Source organism: Pinus tabuliformis, chromosome 8 (genome assembly GCF_031772625.1).
Source record: "Pinus tabuliformis cultivar Carrire ecotype Pingquan chromosome 8, CPIR1, whole genome shotgun sequence".
Taxonomy (NCBI): Eukaryota; Viridiplantae; Streptophyta; class Pinopsida; order Pinales; family Pinaceae; genus Pinus; species Pinus tabuliformis.
In genome coordinates this window covers 1,012,664,045-1,012,670,670 of record NC_142294.1, presented here as the reverse complement: position 1 = coordinate 1,012,670,670, position 6,626 = coordinate 1,012,664,045, and positions in this window count along the sequence as shown.

Genomic DNA, 6,626 nt, shown 5'->3' with positions numbered 1-6,626 from the left:
AGTTTACAATGCTTTAAAAACTATTTAAAATACTTCAGAAATAATTTAAATTGATTTAAGAACAATTTTAAATCATTTTAAAATGTTTTAAAATGTTTCAAAAACATTTTAAAATGTTTTAAAAATAAGTGCAAGTGATTTAACAACAATTGAAAATGCTTTAAAACCGTTTTAAAATGTTTTATAAACAATTTAAAAAGATTTAAAGTACTTTAAAATGTTTCAAAAACAATTTTAAACGCTTTAAAAACAATTTAAAATGCTTTAAAAACAATTTAAAATGTTTCTGAAACAATTTAGAACGTTTTAAAAACAATTTAAAATAGTTGAAAATGATTTAAAAGCAATTCAAAACACTGAGAAATGTTTTAAAAATAATTATAAATTCTTTTAAAATGTTTTAACAACAATTTAAGAAGCTTTAAAGTACTCTAAAATGTTTTTAAAATGCTTTCAAAACAATTTAAAATGATTTTAAAATGCTTTAAAAATAGTTTACAATGCTTTAAAAACAATTTAAAAGACTTCAAAAATAATTTAAATTGATTTAAAAACAATTTTAAATCATATTAAAATGTTTCAAAAACATTTTAAAATGTTCTAAAAATAAGTGTAAGTGCTTTAACAACAATTGAAAATGCTTTAAAACTGTTTTAAGATGTTTTTAAACAATTTAAAAAGATTTAAAGTACTTTAAAATGTTTTAAAACAATTTTAAACGCTTTAAAAACAATTTAAAATGCTTTAAAAACAATTTGAAATGTTTTTGAAACAATTTAGAATGTTTTTAAAACAATTTAAAATAGTTCAAAATAATTTAAAAATACTTTAAAATGTTTTAAAAACAATTTTAAATTCTTTTAAAATGCTTTAACAAAAATTTAAAAAGCTTTAAAAACCATTTACAGTGCTTTAAAAACTATTTAAAATACTTCAAAAATAATTTAAATTGCTTTAAGAATAATTTTAAATGATTTTAAAATGCTTTAAAAATAGTTTACAATGCTTTAGAAACAATATAAAAACACTTTAAAATGTTTTTGAAACGATTTAGAACGTTTTAAAAACACTTTAAAATAGTTCAAAATAATTTAAAAACAATTTAAAACACTTTAAAATGTTTTATAAACAATTTAAAAAGCTTTAAAGTACTTTAAAATGTTTAAAAACAATTTTAAACACTTTAAAAACAATTTAAAATGCTTTAAAAACAATTTAAAATGTTTTTGAAACAAATTAGAACGTTTTAAAAACAATTTAAAATAGTTTAAAATAATTTGAAAACACTTTAAAATGTTTTAAAAACAATTTTAAATTCTTTTAAAATGCTTTAACAACAATTAAAAAGCTTTAAAGTACTTTAAAATGCTTTCAAAACAATTTAAAATGCTTTAAAAATTGTTTACAATGCTTTAAAAACTATTTAAAATACTTCAAAAGTAATTTAAATTGCTTTAAGAACAATTTTAAATGATTTTAAAATGCTTTAAAAATAGTTTACAATGCTTTAAAAACAATTTAAAATAATTTAAATTGTTTTAAAAACAATTTTAAATGATTCTAAAATGTTTCAAAAACATTTTAAAATGTTTTAAAAATAAGTTTAAGTGGTTTAACAACAATTGAAAATGCTTTAAAACTGTTTTAAAATGTTTTGAAAACAATTTAAAAAGCTTTAAAGTACTTTAAATTGTTTGAAAAAAAAAATTAAACACTTTAAAAACAACTTAAAATGCTTTAAAAACAATTTAAAATGTTTTTGAAAGAATTTATAACGTTTTAAAAACAATTTAAAATAGTTCAAAATAATTTAAAAAAAATTAAAACACTTTAAAATGTTTTAAAAACAATTTTAAATTCTTTTAAAACGCTTTAACAACAATTTAAAAAACTATAAAGTACTTTAAAATGTTTTTAAAATGCTTTCAAAACAATTTAAAATGCTTTGAAAACCATTTACAATGCTTTAAACACAGTTTAAAATACATCAAAAATAATTTATATTGCTTTAAGAACAATTTTAAATGATTTTAAAAAGCTTTAAAAATAGTTTATAATGCATTAAAAACAATTTAAAATACTTTAAATTGATTTAAAAATAATTTTAAATGATTTTAAAATGTTTTAATAATATGTTTAAGTGGTTTAACAACAATTGAAAATTCTTTAAAACCGTTCTAAAATGTTTTAAAAACAATTTAAGAAGCTTTAAAGTACTTTAAAATGTTTTAAAAACAATTTTAAGCACTTTAAAAACAACTTAAAATGCTTTAAAAACAATTTAAAATGTTTTTGAAACAATTTAGAACGTTTTAAAAACAATTTAAATTAGTACAAAATAATTTAAAACGCTTTAAAATGTTTTAAAAACAATTTTGAATTCTATTAAAACGCTTTGACAACAATTTAAAATGTTTTTGAAACAATTTAGAACGTTTTAAGAACAATTTAAATTAGTTCAAAATAATTCAAAAACAATTTAAAACACTTTAATTGTTTTAAAAACAATTTAAAATTCTATTAAGACGCTTTAACAACAATTTAAAAAGCTTTAAAGTACTCTAAAATGTTTTTAAAATTCTTTCAAAACAATTTAAATTGCTTTAAAAATAGTTTACAATGCTTTAAAAAAAATTTAAAATACTTTAAAAATAATTTAAATTGATTTAAGAATAATTTTAAATTATTTTAAAATGTTTTAAAATGTTTCAAGAACATTTTAAAATGTTTTAAAAATAAGTTTAAGTGCTTTAACAAAAATTGAAAATGCTTTAAACCGCTTTTAAAATGTTTTATAAACAATTTAAAAAGCTTTAAAGTACTTTAAAATGTTTTAAAAACAATTTTAAACGCTTTGAAAACAATTTAAAATGCCTTAGAAACAACTTAAAATGTTTTTGAAAAAATTTAGAACGTTTTAAAAACAATTTAAAATAGTTCAAAATAATTTAAAAACACTTTAAAATGTTTTAAAAACAATTTTAAATTCTTTAAAAATGCTTTAACAACAATTAAAAAGCTTTCAAGTACTTTAAAATGTTCTTAAAAAGCTTTCAAAACAATTTAAAATGCTTTAAAAACCATTCACAATGCCTTAAAAACCATTTACAATGCTTTAAAAACTATTTAAAATACTTCAAAAATAATTTAAATTGCTTTAAGAACAATTTTAAATGATTTTAAAATGCTTTAAAAATAGTTTACAATGCTTTAAAAACAATTTAAAATTCTTTAAAAATATTAGATTTTAGGCTTCTGTGGGATTTTTTTGATTCGTGATCCGGATTTACCACAGTCTTCAGTTCATTCTGCCAACGTTTCAAACCCCAAAGGGGGTCCATCATCAGGACAAACTAGAAAGAATAAGAATGATAAATTATTGAGAGAGAAGAGAATTGCGACCTGAAAATAAATACAAGAACCCCAAATTCATAAATAAAGGCCGACAAATGATTTTTAATTATTATTTTATATATTATTTTCCTATTTAAAAATTATGAACACATATTAATTTATTTTTTTTTATTTAAAAATAATTTAAATGGATTTAAAAACAATTTTAAATGATTTTAAAATGTTTTAAAATGTTTCAAAAACATTTTAAAATGTTCTAAAAATAAGTTTAAGTGGTTTAACAACAGTTGAAAATGCTTTAAAACCGTTTTAAAATGTTTTAAAAAAAATTTAGAATGATTTAAAAACAATTTAAAATACATCAAAAATAATTTAAATTGCTTTAAGAACAATTTTAAATGATTTTAAAATTCTTGAAAAATAGTTTACAACGCTTTAGAAACAATATAAAATACTTTAAAAATAATTTAAATTGATTTAAGAACAATTTTAAATGATTTTAAAATGTTTCAAAAACAATTTAAAAATCTTTAAAGTACTTTAAAATGTTTTAAAAACAATTTCAAACGCTTTAAAAACAATTTAAAATGCTTTAAAAGAAATTTAAAATGTTTTTGAAACAATTTAGAACGTTTTAAAAACAATTTTAAATAGTTCAAATAATTTAAAAACACTTTAAAATGTTTTAAAAACAATTTTAAATTCTTTTAAAATGCTTTAACAACAATTTAAAAAGCTTTAAAGTACTTTAAAATGTTTTTAAAATTCTTTCAAAACAATTTAAAATGCTTTAAAAATAGTCTACGACGCTTTAAAAACTATTTAAAATAATTCAAAAATAATTTAAATTGCTTTAAGAACAATTTTAAATGATTTTGAAATGCTTTAAAAATAGTTTACAATGCTTTAAAAACAATTTAAAATACTTTAAAAATAATTTAAATTGATTTATTAACAATTTTAAAAATTTTTAAAATGTTTTAAAATGTTCCAAAAACATTTTAAAATGTTTTTAAAATAAGTTTAAGTGCTTTAAAAACAATTGAAAATGCATTAAAACCATTTTAAAATGTTTTAAAAACAATTTTAAAAGCTTTAAAGTACTTTAAAATGTTTTAAAAACAATTTTAAACGCTTTAAAAACAATTTAAAATGCTTTAAAAACAATTTAAAATGTTTCTGGAACAATTTAAAATGTTTTTGAAATAATTTAGAAAGTTTTAAAAACAATTTAAAATAGTTCAAACCAATTTAAAAACAGTTTAAAACACTGTAAAATGTTTTAAAAACAGTTATAAATTCTGTTAAAATGTTTTAACAACAATTTAAGAAGATTTAAACTACCCTAAAATGTTTTTAAAATGCTTTCAAAAAAATTTAAAATGATTTTAAAATTCTTTAAAAATAGTTTACAATGCTTTAAAAACAATTTAAAATACTTAAAAAATAATTTAAATTGATGTAAGAACAATTTTAAATTATTTTAAAATGTTTTAAAATGTTTCAAAAACATTTTAAAATGTTTTAAAAATAAGTGTAAGTGCTTTAACAACAATTGAAAATGCTTTAAAACCATTTCAAAATGTTTTTAAACAATTTAAAAAGCTTTAAAGTACTTTAAAATGTTTTAAAAACAATTTTGAACGCTTTAAAAACAATTTAAAATGCTTTAAAAACAATTTGAAATGTTTTTGAAACAATTTAGAACGTTTTAAAAGCAATTTAAAATAGTTAAAAATAATTTAAAAACACTTTAAAATATTTTAAAAACAATTTTAAATTCTTTTAAAATTCTTTAACAACAATTTAAAAAGTTTTAAAGTACTTTAAAATGCTTTAAAAACAATTTAAAATGCTTTAAAAACCATTTACAATGCTTTAAAAACTATTTAAAATACTTCAAATATAATTTAAATTGCTTTAAGAACAATTTTAAATGATTTTAAAATGCTTTAAAAATAGTTTACAATGCTTTAGAGACACTATAAAATAATTTAAAAATAATTTAAATTGATTTAAGAACAATTTTAAATGATTTTAAAATGTTTCAAAACCATTTTAAAATGTTTTAAAAATAAGTTTAAGTGCTTAAACAACAATTGAAAATGCTTTAAAACCATTTTAAAATGTTTTAAAAACAATTTAAAGAGCTTTAAAGTACTTTAAATTTTTTTTAAAATGCTTTTAAAATGATTTGATCACTTTAAAAATAATTTAAAATGCTTTAAAAGCAATTTAAAATGTTTTTGAAAAACGTAGAACGTTTTAAAAACACTTTAAAATAGTTCAAAATAATTTAAAAGCGATTTAAAACACTTTAAAATGTTTTAAAAACAATTTTAAATTCTTTTAAAATGCTTTAAGAACAATTTAAAGATCTTTAACGTACTTTAAAATGTTTTTAAAATGCTTTCAAAACACTTTAAAACGCTCTCAAAACAATTTAAAATGATTTTAAAATGCTTTAAAAATAGTTTACAATGCTTTAAAAACAATTTAAAATACTTTAAAAATAATTTAAATTGATTTAAGAACAATTTTAAATGATTTTAAAATGTTTTAAAATATTTCAAAAACATTTTAAAATGTTTTAAAAATAATATTAAGTGCTTTAACAACAATTGAAAATGCTTTAAACCCGTTTTAAAATGTTTTATAAACAATTTAAAAAGGTTTAAAGTACTTTAAAATGTTTTAAAAACAATTTTAAACGCTTTAAAAACAATTTAAAATTCTTTAAACCAATTTAAAATGTTTTTGAAACAATTTAGAATGTTTTAAAAACACTTTAAAATAGTTCAAAATTATTTAAAAACAATTTAAAACACTTTAAAATGTTTTAAAACAATTTTAAATTCTATTAAAATGCTTTAACAGCAGTTTAAAAAGCTTTAAAGTACTCTAAAATGTTTTTAAAATTCTTTCAAAACAATTTAAAATGCTTTAACAATAGTTTACAATGCCTTAAAAACAATTTAAAATACTTTAAAAATAATTTAAATTCATTTAAGAACAATTTTAAAATGTTTTAAAATGTTTCAAAAATATTTTAAAAATAAGTTTAAGTGCTTTAACAACAATTGAAAATGCTTTAAACCCGTTTTAAAATGTTTTATAAACAATTTAAAAGGCTTTAAAGTACTTCAAAATGTTTTAAAAACAATTTTAAACGCTTTAAAAACAATTTTAAACGCTTTAAAAACAACTTAAAATGTTTTTGAAACAGTTTAGAACATTTTGAAAACAATTTAAAATAGTTCAAAATAATTTAA